Source organism: Condylostylus longicornis, unplaced genomic scaffold (genome assembly GCF_029603195.1).
Source record: "Condylostylus longicornis isolate FDR11 unplaced genomic scaffold, ASM2960319v2 ptg000135l, whole genome shotgun sequence".
In the NCBI taxonomy this organism is placed as follows: Eukaryota; Metazoa; Arthropoda; class Insecta; order Diptera; family Dolichopodidae; genus Condylostylus; species Condylostylus longicornis.
In genome coordinates, this window is record NW_026578103.1 from 496,321 (window position 1) to 520,170 (window position 23,850).

Consider the following 23,850-nt stretch of genomic DNA (forward strand, 5'->3'; position numbering starts at 1 on the left):
GGAATTTTCGCGGACGGTCGAGCTGAGCTTATATATAAAATTTCAAGTAAATCGCTTGAATATTTTATTCAAAATGTTCAAAAATGTAAAACAGGCCCGCTAAAAAATGCAGTTCCCGAGGCCTGATATATACCAAAAGTTGATAAATCCGTGCCATGTTGGAAGTAAACTTACATATAAAATGTCATCAAAATCGGTTCAGTAAAACTTGAGATACACGCGTGCACACAGAGACCGACAGACCGACAGACCGACAAATCGACAGACTTACAGACCGACAGGTTGCTAAAAATAGTTTATTTACACTTCCCTACTATGGAGAAGTACGTTCCCACCGAAAACTCGATATGCAAAATTTGTTGCCATTACATAACCTACCTATGTGTTAGTTGGTGAGCTATTTCTTTTATAGAAGTGTAACATACACATTCTTATTCATATTATATTTATAAAAATTTGATGTGGTCAGCGCATAACCGACCGCAAAGTGTATTATCTAGTTAAGTGAAAGTGTTACAGAAAAATGTGAATTTGGCTCTTAGTAGAGTTTCGGTTTGTGCTACTCTCGGTTTGTGGAATTCTCTGAAATGCTCCCATAGATTCGGTAACAACCAGAACTCAAATATCAAATTTCAAGAACTCATAATCAAATTTAATGTCAATTCGTTCCGTAGATATGGTGAAAAACGTTAAAACGGCCCTCAGATCAGTTTCCAAGCCCCGATCTTTCCAAAAAATTTATATGTTCACTGTTTTAATACAAAACATTAAATATTAAATTGCAATGAAATCTGTTGATTATTTTCCTTTATATACGCAAAAATGTATATTAGGCCGGTAGTAAAAGTTAGGAGGTTTCGCGTACGGTCGAGCGAAGCTTGTAAATGATATTTCAAGTAAATCTGTTGAATGTTTCCTTCATAATGACCACAAATGTAAAACAGGCCCGCTAAAAAGTGCAGTTCCCGAGGCCTGATATATCAGAAATTCGTGTATATGTATGTACGCGTGTTTCTCAAGTTCGGTTGAACCGATTTTCATGAATCGGATTGATCAACTTTTGGGATATATAAGGCCTTGGGAACTGGACATTCTTCCGGGCCAATTTTACATTTTTTCGTATATAAAGCGAAATAATCAATCAATTTCCTTGAAATTTAATATTTAAATTCGGGCTGTCAAAACAATGAATCTGTAAATTTTTTGAAAAAATCAGGATTCGAAAACCGATCTGGGGGCCGGTTTTACTTTTTTTACTATATCTACGGAAGGGACTGATGGAGTTTCTTGAAATATTATATTTGAGTTGTGGTTGCTACCGAAACTATCTGGCGAGCTTTTCAAGAAACTGAAATTCTGCTAAGAGCCAAATTTACATTTTTGTAGGTATGTTAATTAAAAAACGCCCTAAAAATTGGAAAGGAGTGTTTAAAAGGCATTTTTATAATCTTCTGTAGCCCTTTCACTTAACTAGACAATACACTTCAGATTTTTTTATATAATTTTGTTATTTTATTTAAGTATTTTCATAAAATTAATTGTTAAAGTATTTCAGTTATCATTAAATTTTAATTTTTTTCTATTATTGTATTAAGATTTCGTATTAGAGACAACAAAAATTTTAATTTCAATGATTTTGTTAAACTTTTGTTTAGAAAAATGAATAACTGTACGTTTATTTAAAAGAAACTTTTTTGTGTTTAATTTTACATCCGACATGTGTACACCATTACACATATTTGGAGTAATATTTCCTTTTTATTGTACAGTAACGTCCTTAATTTTACAGTAACGAAGTGTAAGCAGTCCTCGTTAGTTATGTATTATTACATTTCACTAATGGACAAAACTGTCACTTCTGGTGTTCAGGAGATCCACAAGAATTGAACAGGAGATTGTTGAAAAACAAATGCATCCACGACGAGTCACTATTTATTGCGGATTTTGAGTTGGAGGCATCATTGGGTCATTTTTCTTCAAAAACCCAGCTGGTCCCACAATAATGGTTTATGGCCAGCAAAGTTGTGGAGGCTATTTCCTCGATATGTTATACCATACATAAGCCTGTTCTGTATACTGTATAAATCAATAAAAAATTTTCAATTTTTAATTATAAACCAAGTGTTTTATATCAAAGTAACTCCTATCAGTGTTTTATATTAAAGTAAATTTGAGACACCCTTTAGTATATAACTGCTGTATGAATTTCATGTTCTCAATAATATTTTTTGCACATGATCCCTTTTTTTTAATCATAGTAATTAAATTTATTATAATCTATAATTATAATAAATTATAACCATTTTTTAAAAATAAAATATTACCGTTACAATTTAATCTGAGCTACCTGAAAAAAATTTTCAAAAAATATTACATAAAAGAATTACAGTTTCTTAAATTTATACTGATAATCTAATTAAAAAAATTGTGTATCAATGCCATTGCAATATTAGCCTAAATAAATCATTCGAATAACAGAAATATGACACACAGTGCACATACGAACTATAACGTAGTAAACCTATCTTAAGTTTATAATTAATTCAATAGAATTCTGAAAACTACAAGGGGTAAAAGATCTTTTTTAAACTTAAGGAAGTTGAATGTCCAAACCGTACAAAAATCATTTTAAATATACTTAAGATGTTTTGTCTTTTGTATATTTCCGAATTTAATTCGCTTCATATCTGAATTTAGTTTGTTTTTAAAAATTCTGATTATAATCAGATATTTTTCTATATTTTTCATCGGATTTATTCGAATGTCAACTTCGATGACGCATAAGATTTTCAACAGACTCGGATTTATTTTAGGCTTTATTAGTTGTGTAATATGCACCTTAACAAAAAATGAAATATGTTGAAATATGTTTTCTGGCTAAACTAGAAGATATTCAATTTTGGAAGGTTATATAAATATTCCTTATAATTTTGTCAACTTAAAAAAAATATCTATGCAGATTGAGAGATTGAAAGGCTAAATTTGGAAATTCAAATTTATGTTGTAATAAAATTGCTTTTTTATTATCTTAACATGATGCCAATACACTCCATAGGTGGAATACGAAACCATGACTAAAAAGAAAATCTATCAACGTATTGTTTAATTGAACTAATCAAAATTTATAATTTGATAATAAGACTAACTTTACTTCGTTAATGTACATCAATTCGTTCTGTACATATGGTGAAAAATGTAAAATCAGCCCGCAGATCAATTTCCGAGCTCTGATCTTTCCAAAAAATTTATATGTTCATTGTTTTAATACGAAGAATTTAAATATTACATTTCAATGAAATTGGTTGATTATTTCTCTTTATATACGCAAAAATGTATATTTGGCCCGTAGTAAACGAACAGTTGCTGATGGCTAATTTCTTCTAAAAGTAAGGAATTTCCGCGTACGGTCGAGCAAAGCTTATATATGAAATTTCAAGCAAATCGGTTGAATATTTTCTTCAAAATGGTGAAAAATGCTAATTCGGCCCGCAAATCAGTTTTCGAGCCCTGATCTTTCCAAAAAATTTATATGGTCATTGTTTTAATACTAGGAATTTAAATATTAAATTTCAATGAAGTGAGTTGATTATTTCCCTTTATATACACAAAATGTATATTTGTCCCGTACGAGTAGTAAAAGTCCAATTGCTGATGCCTGATTTCTTCCAAAAGTGAGAAATTTTTGCGGACGGTCGAACAAAGCTTATATATGAAATTTCAAGAAAATCGATTGAATATTTTCTTCAAAATGTTCAAAAATGTAAAACCGACCCACTAAAAAGTGCAGTTCCCGAGGCCTTATATATCCCAAAAGTTGATCAATCCGTGCTATGGTGGAAATAAACTTACATATAAAATTTCATCAAAATCGGTTCAGCAGAACTTGAGATACACGCGTGCCCACACAGACCGACAGACCGACAGGTTGCTAAAAATAGTTTATTTACACTTCCCTACTATGGATTAAATTCCCCGTCGAAAACTCCATATCCAAAATTTGTTGCCATCACATAACCTACCTATTACATACGGTCGGTAAAAATGGTATTTTTAGAAATTTGAAGGGACGTGACTTCGAAAGAGGTAGGGAAAAATTTTCTTTTAGATAAATAGGCTGATTTTGCATAAAATTTCAGGTTTCTATTTTAAAAAACTTAGAATTAGTTTTGAAAACTCACTACCGAGGCGATCGATGGAGGCTGGGAAAAATATGGCAAGAATAAACTTAGATAACATTTAGTAAGTTAATTTAATTTGGCATAATATAGAAATGGTTGCTTATTGAAGTTTTAAAACAATATTCAATCAAGATTGTATTTCTTCTTTGTATTTTACTATTTTGTTTTTTATTTTAAAAAATTTTGTTTTATATAATTATATTTGGAACCATTTGTAGTTATACTCGTATTATATCTGAAAAAGTACTTATTATAATTGAGAAATGAATAGTAATTATTTATAATGATATTTTAAAAACAAAAAGTTTTTCCTTTTTTTATACAATGTATAAAATTGCCTTAGTACAAAATGTGGAAGTTTTTTAAAAAGGTAAAATATAAGAAGAATGGGAAAACCTTGATAATTTTAAGTAGGTACATAAAAGTTCACATTCGTTTTTAGTTGTAATCGTAGCCTGTGCATTACAATATTAGCAACATATTATTTTCAATATTAGTTTACTTTTATATTCAATTTGAAAGGCAAAATTATTTTGCCAAAATAAAAAATACATGAAAAATCAATAGAACATGTTTTTTGGACTCATAAAATTAGCGTAATGATTATATGAAAAAAATATTTAGTTTCCATTTTTATAAATTTATTTTTTTGAATTTAGTTCATTTATCGAAAAAAAATCAATTTCAATTTGATTTTGCCAAGGATATACGATAACTATTTACCCCGTTTTTTTTTCCGTGACTCAGCCCTCCCCATGGTGTTTTTTTCTTATTTATAAACAACTACACTTTTTGTTTTTTTTTTGTATTGAAGAAATACATACATATTTGAAAAAACATTTTAAAATTTCGAATCTCTTCTTTAAAAGTTGAAATTATATTTTATTCTAGTTTCTAATCCTACATTTTGTTATGGACCTAATTCCCACATACTTTCAAGAATTTTGGAATTAATAGGCCTTGGAAACGGCTTTACAAAAATTATGTACCAAGCCGATGCTTTCTTTTTTAGTTCCTGCTCATTTGTTCTGGCGTATTTTCAATACTTGCAAACTTTTTTATTTTTGAAAAAATAACATAAAGAATTTGTTACATTCAATTGTATTGGGCATTTTTGTCCAAGTAAACAGATGGTTGTTGTTTCTTGGTAACTAGCAAGATATAAGGCATAGGTAGACTACTTTTGGAAGTTAAAACGTTAATAATTCATTAAAGCTAATTTACTTTCTTATACGTAAAACAAGATAATTTCAAAATAACTTCAAAATGTATCATATAAAATACATAAGTATATGCATCTACAAAAAGTTTTGATCCTTATCTAGTAAATTAGGTCATTTACTCGTAATTATTCAATATTTAATATTGATAATCTCAAATATAACAAAATTGTGCCTGTTAACTTTTTTTTATTTATTTTTACAAAATTGTGATTTTTGAAATATAATATATTATATATGTATATTAAAAATGTCTCTTATTAAATTATGTATATTAAAAACCCTGATTTGATTATGTTCGATAATTTAGCAGTTAAGATTTTGAAGTGGTAATATAATAATGAGTAGCGGGAACAGCTTGTTCAAATTAAAAAGAAAATTTATTTTGAATTTGGAAAATTTCAAAATTTCAAAATTTTAAACTTATAAATTTTTATAAAATTTTGATTTCCTTTTCCAAAAACAGCTAACATTTTAAATTTATTCATAAATATAACTAAGTAATATTATCTAGACTCTAGAATAAATCTTTTGTTTATTATATAAACAAAGAAAAATGAAACATATTCAAAATAAATTTACAAAACCGTATATCAAAGAATTCTTCATTAATGTAAAAAATGTGATTGGTATTTCATAATTTCCAGTAAAGAAAAACCATTTTCTAAAATGAAAACTAAATTTAGAATATAATTTTTTGGAAAACAAAAAGGAAAAAAAGTTTCGGGTAAAATAACTTATTTTGTATTAAAATTAAAAACTGACCTTCCCAGGCACAATATCCTGTTTTTAAGTCTTTTAACAATTAAAAATTAATTTGTAATTCTAAAAATAGTCTTTTGATAATATACTTCATATATTTGCTAATATTCTTAGAAGATTATATTACTTAAGTCCGTATAATTACATTGAAACAATTTTTTTTATTAATTTTATTGATTTTATTTAGTTTTTTCTAAATATTTCCAAAATTAACATTAAAAAAACCCTTTTGGGAATGAGAGTATAAGTGAAAGTTTTTTCTCCTTCTTAATTTAAAAATTTTTAATTTCACTAATTTACTTCCTTTCTCCAATATCATAAAAGAAGAACTCATACTATACATATATAACATATATACACGTATATGAATATTTTAGCAAGTGCAACTTTCAAAAATTAAATTGTTTTAGTTCTAGAGATAGAATATATTTTTGAGAAAACTTCTAAACCTATGTTGGATCTATAGGTACCTTTAAATGCAATGAAATTTTAGCCATTCAACAATGGCGAAAATGTCTTGTGTAAGAACGATATAATATTCAAGACCAATATGCCTTAAAAAATGAAGATAAAATCTGGTAGAAGATAATTTCAACTTTTAATGAATTTTTCTTTTTAAAAAAATAATAGTTATTATTTTTTTAATAGTTATTACTATAATAAGATGAGATCAAACCAATGGTTTGTCAAGTAGACCTTCTCCCTTAAATCCTTGTTAAAAAACAATTGACAAGCTATTTAAATTATTTCATTTATACAGCAAAATGTATCAGATTATTGAAGGTAGCATTGTCATAATTGCCGAATTTGATGGTAAATTAAATGAGGAATAAATTATTATATTTTTTGAAAGCATAAAATTTATTGGTTTAAAAAAACCACAAAAAAAACCGGCATCAAAATTTAAAAAAAAAAAAATAAAGTTGGGTCAAAGCATTGTTTGTATTGTAACACTTTTCCCTTCAATAATTGAAAATACTGCTTTTAAATGCAGTCTACGTATTCCTACTATACTTTTAAAATTATTTTCATTCATATATGAAACTATTTCCATAGGATTACATACATTTAGGATGAACGATTTATGCAGTCTTTGAAATAAAGCAAAAATTAATTTGAAGCGGGGTTAACATAATGCTCAATTTTAAGGGTTAAGAAAAATAAGTTGAATGAGTTAAGAAAAATAATTATATTTTTTAATGTGACGGAATCTACCGTTAGCTTTCTGCATTTATAGAAATTTGTAAAAGCTTGTGGTTCCGGAAATATACAAATTTATTTTAGAATTTTACAAATTTCAAGAGGCGATAACTTGAGAGGGGGTGGAGACGGAAAAAAAATTATTTCTAAAGAAATAAACTATTTATTAGTGTCTAAAAGCTGCTAAAATTTGAGGCTCCTACAACCTGGGGTCTGGAAGAAAAACGACATCAAAAATTTGGAAAAAACGGATTTTAAATAACGGTAAATTTGAACGGCCATTTTGTTTTTTTTTTAAAGTTTAACTATAGTATGTCTCGATAGGAGAAGCAAGCCAATGCCTTTTTGCGTTTGCAAAATTTGAAATATGCTTATGGTTTCACTGCAACAAATGGTTAAAAAATTGCATTTTTAGTGTTTTAGGGGGGTATAACTTCTAGAGGGGGGGAGATACGTAAAAATTTTCTTCTACGGAAATAAGTTTCTAGCGAAGATCTATGTACGTATTAAATTTCAGCTTTCTATCTTCAAGGGTGTAGAAGTTTTGTAAACATGTCCACGGAAGGACGGACAGATGGACAGAGTGAAACTAATCAGCACTTTTTTTCAAAATTTTTTTGGAAAAGTGCTAAAAACAGTTAATTTTGTCATTTTAATGTTCAATAATGATTTGTTCCGGTTGAAAAAACTCGTTGTTACCTTTCTGCGCTTCCGGAATTTAAAATTTCCGGAAATGTTTGACGTAACAATGAGTAGTCATAAAATTGCATTTTATTTTATAAAATTTTTTTGGTGATTTTTCAATATTAGACCCTATTGCTGATATTGCTGTATCGTCGACCAATGTAGCCACAGTAACACGCTCTAAATCTTGCAAATAGCTTGTATAAAGCGCGTAAAATATAGGACCCAGAATACTGCCTTAAGGCACACCAGCCCTCTTATCCCTAAACGTAGAGTACTGATTCGAAAAATTCCGTCAGATAATATGATTCAAGTAATTCTAAAAATTTGCAAATATGTAAATTTCTTAAATTTAAATAATAATGCGTCCTACCAAACTTTATTGAACGCGTGCTTTACGTCTAGAAAAATTGTCCAACATATTTGCTTTTCTTCTAGCACATTTTCTATAATACTCGTATTTGTTATTCTGTGTACTTGTTCAATTGCTGCATACTTTGTTCTAAAACCAAAGATGTTTTCGAATAAATTTCTTTTTTCTTGTTGTCCGCATCTGCCTTGCTAACAACAATTTTTCAAAAAGTTTTGATATCATTGGTAGCAAAAAAAGCGGTCTATATGACTTTACCTCATTCAAGGGTTTCTCCGATTTTCCTATCATAATAACTTCCACTACTTTCCAAGCACTAGGAACATGCCTGCAATTATCACTTTTTTCAAAAATGTTAATACCTTGCTCGGTAATTCTCTTAATATCGCAGCAGTAATGAGATCAAAACCTGGGACATTATTCAATTTGAACGACTTTATTGCCTGGCAAAATTCTTTTTGTGTAAACAGAGATAGGGTTTTCATCCATAACCAAATCTTCTACTAAACAAAAACCAGAATTCAGTTCATTTGGTTTAAAAATTTCTTTCGAGTGATCAGCATATAGCTCAGCTTTATCCCTGTTGCTTTTGCTCATGATCCATCTATTTTTTTTTAACATAAATTTTTTTTTAAATTTTTACTTCGTTAATGTTTTTTAATTTACGATCTGATTTCTTGTGTTTATGCATGTACGAACGTATGTTCGAAGGGTATACTAAATTTCACACACTATGAATAAACTTACCATTCTGATTCTGACGACTCCGAACAATTTTCAAGCACAGTTTTTGCTCTTGATAACATTTTACGTTTTTTTATATATGATATATTTTAAATAAGATTTTGCAATAATTTTGGTAATACTACTAAACTTTAAAGTTTACTTTTTTTCTCTGTATTTTGCTTAAAAACTCTCAAACTTTCAATTAATTTTACATAAAGTGTTACTTAGTGACACACAAATGATATTTGACCAAACTCCAGAATTATACATTATTCATTAAATGTAAACGCTTAACAATACTTATGATTTAGTTAAATAATCTTTTGAATTTTTTATAAAAATATAAAACGATTTAACGTTTAACATAACATACGTTAAACTGTTATATTTTTTAAAACAAAAATTTTTAATTTAACTGTTATATTTTCCGAAAAATTTTTAATATTTTATAATGACTTAAATTAAACTAGAAGAATTCAACAAAACAATATACTTATTTGCGTTTTCTTAAGTGAAGTTAGGTCATTATATTTTATGCAGATATTCAGTTAACATAGTTAAGCAAATATATCACTTGCAATATTTCAGGACAGGAAAATGCCAAAAATGGGCATTTTCCTGTCCTGAAATGCCATTTACCAAAATTTGCACACCAATAAAAATTAATAATAAATATCAATAACCTTCAATGTTTCGTATGGAGAAAAACCGCCTAATTAACTCCAATGAGCTGTAAAACAGCTGCAATGAGTTAGAAGCCAAGTAGAAAGTTGTAATGATTTCAAGTGGAATAAGGAAAAAAAACACACATAGATTCAATAACCACATAATAAAAAATCACTCAAAGCACAGAACTGCTTGGCTTTACATATATATGTATGTATGGGCATGTGCTTATGGAAGATTATAAGAAGTAAAAATTATAATAGCATCTAAAACACTATTTATGGAGGTTTATTCAAAAGTGTAAAAATTTTTTATTACTCCACATCTTGTTAAAAATCTATTTTCTTTTTGTTATTGAAGATCGCCTCGAAAGGATCAAAGAAAACAAAACAATACATTTTTTGTTCTTTCTATTGAAATATGAGATGACAGCAAAAAAAATCTAAGAGGTTTATAGAAAAAAAAATAATTAAAAAGTACAAATTATTTATAAGACTTTTTATATATGGGTGCAATAGATATTTACTAGCATATATGTAGCTACATAAAACGTATATTGTAAGGACAAAAGACAATGAAAAATTTGAAATGTGCTAAATATTTTCTTACAATTGACACGAATTTATTTTAAGGACTCTTTTCTTTAATATTTTTCTTTCTCTTTCCTTTTCCTTGTATTATGTTTAAAAATTCTATAGCACGTGGCATTAGTTAACATGGGGAAGGTAATCTGTACATACTTTATTTATCTATATTATTTTATTTGCGTTGAATGTGCTGCATAGACATGTATGTATGTAAATGTATACATTTTTTCGTTATTGGTTTTCTATTTTCATGTCTTTTTCGAGGAAAATTTTTTTTTTTTGTGTTGTTGTTAAAAATAAATTTGAATGAAATAACGTACATATATTATTTTTGTCATCAAAAAATCAACACAGCAATTTTAAAAAATATTTTGAATTTTGTAGAGGGATTTGTTAAAGATTTTAAGGATTAATGACATACGATAGAAAATACACAAAAAAAAAAGAATGGAAGAAAAATTGGATGATACGAAAATTTGTAACCGAAGGCCCAAAAAATGATGTGAAGTTGTAATAAATTGTAAACCCTAACACATAGTGTTCACAATTTATTACAACTCCACATTTACACATACATGAAACTTGTATTAATAGCATTAAGGCAAAGCGCATATATGTCAGTTTTATACCTATACCAACGTGTGTTCGAAAAGTATAGTAAATTTACCTTACCGTTTGTAACGCTAAGAATTAATGTTCTGAGATATAGACTAAAGTATATGTTTTCGATCAGCGTCGAATTCTGCATTGATTTAGCTTTGTCTGTCGTTCTGTTAAGATCACCAAATTTTCACAAATGATTTGTTTTAGTAAATGTCAGAACCGTATTAAAATTGGTTATGATTATTTTTTAATAAAAAAAGAATTTTTTTAACTTCAATTTCAGAAAATAAATAAGAAAACTTAATATTTACTTAAAAGTAAATTTAAAAAAATTATAACATTTTCCATTTTATTGAAACTTAATAAAAACATAGTGAAAAAGTTGTACATAGATCAAAAAATTACACATACATTGCAAATGTTATAAAATTGATAAGAAGTATGGTGTCTTTTACTTTATATAACTGCTGATAATGGATTTTTTATTGATAACCAATTTTTTTTTTGTGTCTTCACATAAAATTTTGTTTCATTTTTCGTTTATTTTGCACTTTAGGCTTGCATACCAGCAATTGGGTGTTCCCGTATTCGTCTATCCAACATATCCCAAATTTGCTGAATTAGACTGTGTTTTGTTTGTTTGGCATGCTGTAAACGTTTTTCAAAATTCATTTTTGATAATAAAGGTTTCTTGAGCTAAACGCAACCTTTAAAATCTTTATCGTGAAGGAAATTACGTACAGTTTGGGAATTGACTGACACGCCCAGGTCACTTTTTAGACAAGCTGATATCTTAGGAGCACTAGTATTGTAAGCTTTGCGACCTCTACCAGGAGCTACTTCAAAAGAATAATTTGTTTTACAGTTTTTTATAACTCTTTGCACGGTAGCTCTTGGTCTATCGACGATTTCAGCAATTTCAGTTTAACTTTTGCCTTGCTCCTAGTAATTTATAATTATTTTTCGTACTTCTTTAGAATCTTACATCTGTAACAACTTTAGATCGGTTAAATTTCATTTTTTTTTTTTACAGGAAGGAAGGGTGAAAAATCTCGAAAGACACTGCAAGACGAAAAGCAGTAGTGTGGAACTTTAGTCTCCTCAAAATAAATTATAAAACTAGTCGGAAACGACTAACGAAGTACTGATTGCTCCAGATGTAAAACATTAAACTAACGCGAGAGGTCTCGTACGTTTAAGCCTTCTAACAAAGTTTTGATTGCCAACCAATGGAGCGGCCTCGATATTGACATGATTGGATAAACGTATTTTATGATTGGCTGTTTTTTAGTTTCGTCTGTAAACTGTGACACTTAGGATAGTGAGATCTCTGTGCATATCGGCATTACGGACATACCAAGGAGCGTTTGCAATGCCATAATACCCTATTTTGAAATCTTTGAATAGATTGGATATGAGTCTGCGCAGCGCAGCCCCATAACTAAATACCGTAAGCCCAGACAGGGTTAAATATTTGATTGTATATCAGAACTTTGTTGTATATAACTATTCATTTTAAAGCAAGTTATTTTAATATTTTAATATAATGTGTTATCATACACTATACCGCGCCGCGGTTCATAAATTTATAAAAAAAAAATCTGATGTGGTCAGATGTGTATTGTCTAGTTAAGTGAAAATGTTACGGAATATTATAAAAATGTCTTGAATAGTTCTTTTTAATTTTTAGGACATTAGTAAGCTTATAGTTAACATACCTAGAAAAATGTAAATTTGGCTCTTAGTAGAGTTTCGCTTTCTGCTACCCGAATTCCCAGAAATGCTCGCCAGTTAACCAGAACTCAAATATTAAATTTCAAGAAATTCCATCAATTCGTTCCGTAGATATGGTGAAAACAGTTAAATCGGCCCGCAAATCAGTTTTCGAGCCCTGATCTTTCCAAAAAATTTATATGTTCATTGTTATTTCTCTTTATATACGCAAAATGTATATTTGGCCCGTAGTAAACGTCCAGTTGCTGATGCCTGATTTCTTCCAAAAGTTAAGAATTTTTGCGTACGATCGAGCAAAGCTTATATATGAAATTTCAAGTAAATCGGTTGAATATTTTCTTCAAAATGGTGAAAAATGTAAAATCGGCCCGCAAATCAGTTTTCGAGCCCTGATCTTTCCAAAAAATTTATATGTCCATTGTTTTAATACGAGGAATTCAAATATCAAATTTCAATGAAATCGGTCAATTATTTCTCTTTATATACGCAAAATGTATATTTAGGCCGTAGTAAAAGTCCAGTTACAGATGCCTGATTTCTTCGAAAAGTTAGGAATTTTTGCGGACGGTTGAGTTGAAATTATATATGAAATTTCAAGTAAATCGGTTGAATACTTTCTTCAAAATGTTCAAAAATGTAAAACCGACCCGCTAAAAAGTGCAGTTCCCGAGGCCTGATATATCCCAAAGGTTGATCAATCCGTGCCATGGTGAAAATAAACTTACATATAAAATTTCATCAAAATCGGTTCACATAACCTACATATTGTTTATCAATACTAAATTGTTGCCATCACATAACCTACATATTGTTTACACAATACGGTCGGTAAATATGAATGATAACTGGAAATACAACAACTCAATTTGGGTTGATATTAAAAGTGAAGTGAGCTACTTGTCTTCAATGGTTTTTTGGAACCAAAAAATTTGTGGCATCTTCCTAATTGCTGTCCATTCGTAGCGCAATATTTTTTTGCGAAAAATATATGAATTACCATTTTCATCTTGGCGTTATATTTAAAAAAGTGAAAGAACTTGCAGAAAAAAAGCATGAACAAAATTATGAGGCTTTCGACTTCCAAATAGTTTAAAAATATTTTAATTTCTTAAAAATAAAATCTTCATTTTGAAGATTTGATAAAAAAGGAAATCTTCACGAACGACTCAATATGCTCAATTGAAGTTTAATTGAACGAAGAAGGAAGCCAAAATATTACAATTTTAATTTGAACCCAATGAAACAACAAAAAAAAAACTAATGACTTGCAAAATGATATATTGAATTTTTGTTCTAAATGTTTCTTTGTGAACTTCTTCTGGATGTTGCCTTCTGTTCTTTTCAACTCTTAACGTAGTAACCACAAAAGGAACGAGTCTTAAGTTATTAATAATAAATGAATTTAATAGTGATAACCAAAGTTAAAATCCCAAAACTTTTCGGGGATTCATCTGACAGATTACAAATCCAGTTCTAATTTTAGGTCTGCTTTCACTAATCCAAGCACAGGCTAGACTTCTCATTGATAAAATACTCAAAAAGTTTTTGTTTAATGATAGTAAAATTATATAAATTTAAATTAATATTGAACAATTATTTTTTAAAACATGTTTTCTTCTCTTATTTTGTATAATATTTGTAAAAAAATAAAATAAATACATAATTATGTAAATAACATAATTCGAAACGCATAAAAAATATTTGATTGCTTAACATTACTTGATTGTTTAATACTAAGTTTGATTTTATTCTGATCTTTTGTAGGGTTCAAGTGGCGGGAAAGTGAGTCAATTTGCTTATAAATTGCGAGTATTTAAAACAGCATTACATATTAAATAGCACAACATATTAAATAGCACAACATAACTATATATTAAAAATTACTTTTCTAATTTACATATGAACGAACACCTTTTTTGATGAGCATCAAAAATTCATATAAGTAAAGTTGGGTCAGACCAATGGTTTGTATTGCAGCACTTTTCCGTTCAGCAAGTCAAAATACTGCTTTTAAATACAGTCTATGTATATCCACCACACTATTTAAATTTTTTTCATTCACAAACGAAACTATTTCTAGGATTGCATATATTTAGAAAGAACGATTTATGCAGTCTTTGAAATAAAGCAAAAATTAATATAAAGAGGGGTTAACATAGTGCTCGATTTTAAGTGTTAATTGTGTGAGATAAGAAAAATAATTATATTATTTAATGTCATGGAATTTACCGTTAGCTTCTTGCGCTTATGGAAATTTGAAAAAACTTATTTCGGAAATATAAGGGGTGAAGATGGAAAAAAATGTTCTTCTAAAGTAATTAACTATTTGTTAGTGTCTAAAAGCCACTAAAATTTCAAGCTTGTACAGGCTGGGGTCTAAAAGAAAAAGTACATCAAAAATTTGGAAAAAAAGGACTTTAGATAACGGTAAATTTGAACTGCCATTTTGTTTTTCTTAAGTTTAACCATAGTATACCGCGCTAGGGGAAGCAAGCCACTGCCTTTCTGCGTTTGCAAAATTTCCAAAATGCTTATGGTTTCATTGTACTAAACCGTTTGTTCCTATAACTTCTGTCGCTCATGTAAAAACAAAGTTGAGAGAAATCAGCCGTCAACCTTATGTAGTGTTTGTAGTATCTTTTTGCATGACAGCTTTGAAAGTTTATCTCCTGCTGAAGTTGAATTTACACATTCCGGCAACATTTTTTTCAAATGCAGTGATTTTAACAATATACGTTCCCTTTCTACATATGCTAATAGAGCTGCTACTCCCATCATCCGCATCTCCAGTGATCATCCTCCGCTGTTCAATTGTCGTCTCCATTTAGTTCACCAACATGACCAGCGGTCCAATGATGTAACTTTAGCAATTCAAATTCTAGAAAAAATTCAACAATTTGTGCTGGTGAAATTATGACTATTACGTCGCTTTATAAAATTGTTTTAGAACTGAAAATCATGTTAATAGAAAATAATGCTCATATTCTCAAACTTGTACATGAGAATGTGTCACTGAGAGGTGAATTACATTGGAAAAAGACAAAAAGTTTGCGTTCTAATTTTATTCATATTTTAGCTTACATAAATTCTTTTGAATATTTGCCGGATATAATAAATTAGAGATCCAGATTTATGATGCTGAGACTGTTAATTAGGAGATTCCAGGATATGTATTTTTTCCATGCTGTAATGAGTCCTACTCAACAGATGGATTTGCTTTTTATTTTCGAAGTGTATATAAAGAATGCATTATTTCTAAAATTAAATTTAATTTGATATATGTTGATTGTATTAAAGTATGCATGAAATTGAATTACATTGTTTAAATCAATATGCGTCTATACCGTTTTAATTTTTGCAGTTTAAATGATTTCAATTAGAATTTTCTGATAGACATTGTATCGGAAAGTAATATCGTTGATGAGTATCTTTTAATGTTTTCCTCTTTTGATTCATTGTCTATCATTTTTGAAGTTACCCGTTCACTTTCGCAAATTTGTTTGAACACGTTTTTGTTAGATTTTTGTTGAAGTATCAGTTGTGCGTTTCATAGTGATGTTTTAGATCTTGGTATAACTGATCATTGTACGATTAGTGTTTCTTTCCTTTTTCTTCACGAATTCTTCCTAACAATTGTAATTCTAAAACTTTTTCTAAAGTTGATTTCCTTCAACTAAAAATTCTATATTTCTCCAAAATTGGAAAGATGTCTATTCTGCTGGTGAACCTTGCTGGTCTAATAAAAACCTGGAGCCTTCTGTTGGTCTAATAAAAACCTGAACCCTTGGGTTTCCGACTCTTTAATGAAATTAATTAAAAAGAGACAAAAGCTGAGATCCAAATCTAAATCACATCCTAACAGTTCCATATTAAAAATCTATTAGAGGAAGAGCGGATAATGTCGTATACCCTTTTTATTTTTATTATTTTCTCGGCAACCACAGTATATTTCTAGTTCGGATAAAGTCATTTACCTTCGTTGAAATATGCTTTTTAAAACTGTGTTGGAAAGATTCTCAAACTTCTAAACATAAGACCAGTATTAAAAAAAATAAAGGAAATGTCCCAAACTTCCTATTTGAAAATTTGGCGGGTATTGTGGTATACCCTATTGGGTAATGTAGTGCACTACACCAAATTATCCGAACTAATTTAATTATCCGAAATTATAATAACGTTATTTTGACGTGGTAAATTAATAAGTTCTATATTTCTGATATGACTATAGTGTCCATCTAATATTAACAAAATATTTTCATTTTGTGCCGGTTTTGCAAATTTCAAAAAATGCTTAAACCACTTTGTAAAAATTGGCGTTTTCACCCATCCAGAACTATGATATGCTGCCTCTGAATCTACTGGAGCGTTGTTCATGAATAATGGATTTGCATTTTTTTTTGGGAAAATAAAACATGGAAGTAAAAATTTTTCTCCAATACTCATACAACTTATGACAGTCATCAGAGTACCCCTAATTTTCAACTAGCTTGTCTTCAGTTTCTACATCAAAAACTGGATTCCTACACAGACGAGTGGCAAATATTTCATTTATTGTTTTTGAGCTCCGTGCATAATTTGGGAAAGTAGTGTGAGGCACTACATATGTTTTTGAAGCCAATAAAATGAACATTTCTCCATTACGAACTGCTTCATTGATTTTCGCATAGAAATCTGGTCATAAGCTCTTACTTTCATTCCCTTTTTAAGCACTGTCAGGTTAACCTAAAGCTTAAAATTAAAATTAGATATGTGTTGCTAATGCAGTGTAGTATACCAAAATACCCTCATTAAGGCATACCACATTACCCGACAGGGTACATTTTTTCAAATTTAAAAAAAAAATATAAAAATATAAATGAATTATTACAATATAACTTTACACATCAAAATTCAAACTAAAATTAAAAAATTTAAACTGCATCCAGTACCGCACGATGGCAAATTTCGACTGAACAAACCTTTTGATTTGCCTGTAAAAAAAAGTGAACAAACCAAAAAAACAAAAAAAGATATGTTACTTCCAAAGTAAAATGGAATTCAACATGATTGGACAAGATTCACTTTATTCAATTGTTAAGCTGGAAATTCTGATAATTGTTAATTCTGATAATTAATTTAAACAGATTAAACAGATTTAAATTGGTATCCCACATTATCCGCCTATACAATATTACTCTATAATAAATTGTGTACTCAAACTTAAAACTCAAACAAATATCTATAAAAGTAAATATTTTATTAACAAGTTGGGCTAAAAAAACAAATAAATTAAGCCAGAACGCACTCCCCGTTAATGAAATTCTTAATAAAAATAACACTAACATTATGTTTAGAAATTAATATCAATATTTTTCTTTATTCTTACAAAATATTTCAATAATCACTTCAACAGTGTTGCCAATACTAATAATTTAATTTCACTTTGTTTATTGAATAATTCTTCTAATGCTTTTATTCCTGATAAAATTATTCCTGATAATTGTTTTGCAAATAGCTTCTGTTTTGATGAAATTTCTTCTTTTGAAGTCCATAAATCTGATGGAATTGTTTTCAATTTTATTTTAAAGCAAATTTCTTTACTTATTTCAGATAGATTGATAAATCACATAGATTGATAGCTTGGCGGTGGTCAACCCTAGACTAGGTCAATGAAGCCCTAGAGACATATTGTGACATCCCACCACTTATAAAGCGTCAGCTAGGCCTATAATCCTCAGTTAACACGTCCGCTTAAGTGTCACCTCCCGCAATACCTAAGGTGCCACCACATATCCCCCCAAGTGCAGAAATCGCCTCCTGGCCAGTGCCTGGTGGGATTGCTGCACTTGATCCCCAGTAAGGAGGCCAACCATCACCGTGGAATATAACCTTCTTGTGGAATCCAACCTTCCTCGCAAGAGCATCCGCCACCTCGTTGCTATAAATACCCAAATGCGTCGGGTCCCACGATAGAGTAACCTTATTCCTTCAACCAAGTTCCACTAGCGCCTGTAGGCATTCCCACACAAGACTCGATTTGATTTGGCAAGAGTTAAGCGCTCTAATCGCCGCCCAACTATCCGAGGATATGTTGATAGTTTTGTTTACATATGCCCTGCGAATGTTCTTACCTAAACAAAGACAGCCTAAGGCGCGGCCTCAGCCGAAAGACACCTCTAACCCCTTCTGAAGTTTTGGATCCGTTAGTTTACCATTTGATCTCCGCCATTCCGGCCGTTCCCTCTTCCAGCCCTCTCTGCTAGGAAACAATACCTTGAAGGGGTTGTCGAAGTTAAATATTAGCTCACACTCGCCCAAGGGCATACCAAGGAGGCCTGATTCTACCAGGGCCTCCCTTTAAGGCGGGATAATTCGCCAGTTTGCCATATGTCCGGTTGCCAAGACCAGTAATTCTCTGCGCTATCATACGAACCTGGGGCCTAACCTCAACAGTGGTACCGAAGCACGCGATGCTCTGTTGTATTGAGAACTTGTCCCGGGCTCTCTTTTTGGATGTTATCCTCAACCAAACCACAGAAGAATACGCAACAACTGGACGAAAATCGACAGGTACATCCAGCGCATTATCTTAATATTCAGACCCCAAGCCCTTCCACAGTGACGTCTGAACGTCCAAAGGGAAAAGTTAGAGATTTTGAGGTAATTTTCAGCAGAGCCATGTCGGTGAATTTGCCCGCCTGATAGGCGCACTGGTACGTAATCAGAGGTTCCGCAATTAGAGAAGTTTCTCTAAACACAATCGCGGGACATAACCAAATGTAAGACTAGTCGTTGACTAGAGCGTTGTGAGGATGGGGCCAAAATAATCCTCTCCTTTTTGTTGCAAGGCAAGAAAAATCCCGCCCCCACCAGGTGACTTGAAAGGCTTGAACGACCTTATGTGCCATTTAACCCTTTCACAGCTAACAAGTTTATGAGTAAACGTCCAATCCTGCCTTACTGGCCTTCGGTGGCCATATAAGGCCAAGAAGTCATCAATTATTGAGATCATCTCCGATCCAGGGAAGTGCACCTCAAGCAAGAGCTGAAGCGTATTCTACCTGCTTCCAATGTATCTCCCATTTGGTCTTATAAGGAGTCTAACGCTTTTGTTAGATTCCTATAGGTAGACCAGTCTGTATTCTCCCTACACACAGATTTGCTTACCATTCCTACCAGATACGGCTCCTGCCGGAGAGATACATTCACCTAGCAAGACTACGAGCAAGGACAGCCGAAGCGGCCGAGCATGGTGTAAAATTATTTCATCACCCTTACGCGCAGCCTCTTTTGATGTCACTTCTACCAAAAGATGCATGTTTTATATTGTCGTCCTTTTCTCCTCCACGTTCGATAACACTCAAGCTGCTGAATGATGTCTCCCGATGTCGCCTGTAAAAGCGGTTGGCTCCCACTCAGCTCCTCCAATTTTGTTTCGCCAATACCAGAGGACTCTCCAGCAGACGTCTTACCATCTGATGTCGGGTCCCCCGAACTGCTGACAGGTAGAGCCAAAACCGCAGACTTCGGTGTGTCTTGCAGCCTCACCGCCTTCACTGCCGCCTTTTCGGACGTCTATTGGGGTGAAAATGAATCCTATCAAAGCCAAACCACAGCCTATTTCATTCGCTCCAATGCCCGAGCCGACACCTCATCGACGGCTAGAGTCAAGAATTGGCTTCTTAACCACACCTGCTTGCCAAGAACCCGCAAGTTCTGTGTTAGAATTCTATTGTTTTGTTTCGCCAGCCTGCACAGTATGGTGCTCTCACTCACTTTATCCTCGCCGGGAAAGAGCTCCGAGCACCAAAAGAGTTTGGGGAGGTCAGTTCTCTCAATTGTGCTCCCTCAAAAGGACGAAGACTTGGGATGACCTTTCTCAGCCAGTTCCGACTTGTCCCGTTGACGCAGGTAATCGAAAGCCAGCATAGTGAGTAAAATTAAGGTTTGAGAAAGTTGCCAAAATTCTGGAAAAAAATTTCAATGTTTCAAAAAATTTCGAACGAAAGTACCTGCTTAAAAAAATTGAAAAAATAAAAAAAGGGAAAAAATTGATTTTTCCTAAAGTTCGAATGATTAGTATTCCGAAACTACACAAAATACATAATCAAGTAAGGTGTTTATTTAAAGTCCTTTACTAAACCTTTCAGAAACTGTTTGTTTGAAGCCGCTATCATTTTCGGAACGGAAGTTATAATCAAAAAAGTTTAGATAACTAGAAATTTCGTGAAAATTCGTTAAAACCCCTGTATCTCGAAAACCCTTGAGATTTCGCACCTACTCCGGAACAAAAGTTTTACCCATTTTCGATCCTCTAACCAATGGTGTATGTTGTTGTATACCTTTCTGAAGCACCCTGTATATACGTACTGTATATAGCTACGTTCGAATGGTTTCTACCGAGCGCATTAAATAAAATAAGAAAGGTCATGTGATGGCACTAAATTTCGCATCCAGTTTTCACTGAGAATTAGCTTCTCTCTGCCAAGAAAGCGTAAACAAACTATGGTTACAGAAATGTCTGTTTGTTCACTTCTCAACTTCGACGCCACTTATTTTCACAAAAATTTATATATGAGTTTATTTCGGGATGTGACGACTCCATCAACTTTTGAAAAGTAATTTCTTAGGACTGAATCTTTAGAACGCGCCAACTTGGCCTTCTTGGTCGTGTATAGAGAAGTAAACAATCAATTTCTTGGAATTTAATATATAAACCGTCGCTGTTAAAATTTTTCGGAAATATTCTAGGAAATTGAGTTTCACTATGGTCCAATTTTTTCATTTTTTGATGTGTCAAAAGAGCTAATTTACGTAAGGGTCGAATTTTAAATTAACTGACAAACTTTACAAGAAAATAGGAATTCTGAGTATTAGCCTTTAAAAACCAAAATTAAACTTTTCCAGATACTCAAATTCTTAATAATATTCATAACATATAGTTTGGGAATTTTGTTCAGAAGGCATTTCTATTACATAATCTAATGAAGCATTTAAAGAACGGTAGGCTATTTGCTGTCCATATTATATTTTGTTTTTAATTTTTATTATCACTCTCAATACACAGAGAATTGTTGTAATTTCCATATATTGTAAGGAAATTGTTGCAGCTCTTTATATATGCAATATATGCATATACGTACATATTATATGGTATATACGTACATAATGAAAATGATTGTATAAACAATTTGACCAACTGAAATAAAAACTCCTACAGCAGTTGTATATGAGTATGAAACTTGTCGTATGAAAATTCGTCGATCGAAGTGAGTTTAAATAATTTTTTAATAAAACTGCATTTACCGTTAAATTTTTGTTTCTACAGAAATTTGCAAGTGCTTGTAGTTTCGAAAATATAATTCCATGTTTGTGAAATTCAAATAACCTTTGTGAAAACAAGAAGCCGCCAAAACAAGACAATTTTAGACGTATTATCAGCTCATGCAATCACTTTAAGACTGGGAAAGAAATTTGTGGAATTTTCCATTTCTTTCTTGATATCTCTTGCACATAATTAAGACTGTGAAAGAAACTGAGACATAATTTTTTTAAAAAGATTTGTATTTCAAAGAGGGGCTTGTAAACAGATATGTTAAACAGTACCTTAACTTTCTAACTTCTAAAAAATTTAAAATTATTTTTAATATATACATACATATACTTAAAATTAAAGTTTGATTTTTATTGTTTCAGGCACATAACATTCTTTGGAAAATTTAGATGAAAGGTCAAATTTGATTTAATTCTGTAAGAGTTTTACAACTAAATTTTGTTTAACAAAGTTTTAATATCACATTGCATTTTTTAATTGTATTATAAATGTATACATTTGTGAACACAATCTACCGAAAATTTTTTTACACAAATTTGATAGATTATAATATTCGTAGCATTTTAAACATTTTGATTAAATTTAGAGTAAGTTTTTGTACCTCTAAATAGCTGTACCTATGGACATTAGTAATATATCAGAAAAGTATTCTGTTGCCTATTATTATCTAACGCTTTAATAGTTTTTAAAACCGTAATCAATTTATTGTCTTAAAAAAACTTCACAGCAAATTTCTTTAGTTGTTTAGTTTTGTGACCATAATTTCATTTTCAATTTTATATTAAATAAAGTTGGGTCAAACCAATGGTTTGAATTGTAGCATTTTTCCCTTCAACAAGTGAAAATACTGCTTTTAAATACAGTCTATGTATACCTGCCACATTATTAAAATTATTTTCAGTCATACATGAAACTATTTCTAGGATTGCATACGAGTATATTTAGAAAGAACGATTTATGCAGTCTTTGAAATAAAGCAAAAATTAATTTAAAGAGGGATTAACATAATGCTTGATTTTAAGGGTTAATTGCGTGAGTTAAGAAAAATAATTATATTTTTCAATGTCTTGGAATTTACCGTTAGCTTTTTGCGTTTAATGAAATTAAAAAAAGCTTGCGGTTTCGGAAATATAAGGCGTCAAAAACTCAAATTTTACAAATTTTAAGAGGCGATAACTTGAGAGCGGGTGGAGATGGACAAGTTAAATTTTAGAAATTTTTAGTAACAAAGCTCCCACAACCTGGGGTCTGGAGAAGAAAAACAACTTTAAAAATTTAAAAAAAAAAACGAATTTAACGAATAACTGTAAATTTTAACGGCCATTTTGTTTTTTTTTTTTATTTACTATAGTACGCCGCGATAGGAGAAGCAATCCACTGTCTTTCTGCGTTTGCAAAATTTGAAAAATGCTTATTGCACTGCAATAAATAGTAAAAAATTGTTTTTTTAGGGTTTTCGGGGGGTATAACTTCTATAAAATGGAATTTTTAAAGTATAGAGGGTGGAGATAGATAAAAATTATCTTCTACGGAAATAAGTTTCTAGTAAAGATCTATGTAAATATTAAATTTCAGCTTTTTATCTTCTTATCTTATCGTAAGAAGTTTTGTAAACATGTCCACAGACGAATAAACTGAAACCAATAAGCACTTTTTTTCAAAAATTTTTTGGAAAAGTGCTAAAAAGTGCCTATTGGCACGATGTGTCTTTTATCCGGGGCTATATATTTTACATAAATGTATTTTATTGAAAATAAAAATTGAAAATCTAAGTTTGTAAATCGTGTAATTCCAATGAACAATTAAA

General features: G+C 30.6%; 1 long non-coding RNA gene across 3 annotated transcripts in view; it reads left to right on the forward strand.

The window, feature by feature from the left end:
- Nucleotides 1–23,850, forward strand: part of LOC129614994 (uncharacterized) — a 131,520-nt gene that overhangs the window by 17,925 nt on the left and 89,745 nt on the right. For all 3 annotated transcript variants that reach the window (XR_008697426.1, XR_008697428.1, XR_008697425.1), the window contains exon 3: nt 22,406–22,459. This is a non-coding gene — a long non-coding RNA (uncharacterized LOC129614994). The remainder of the gene's footprint in view (nt 1–22,405; nt 22,460–23,850) is intronic.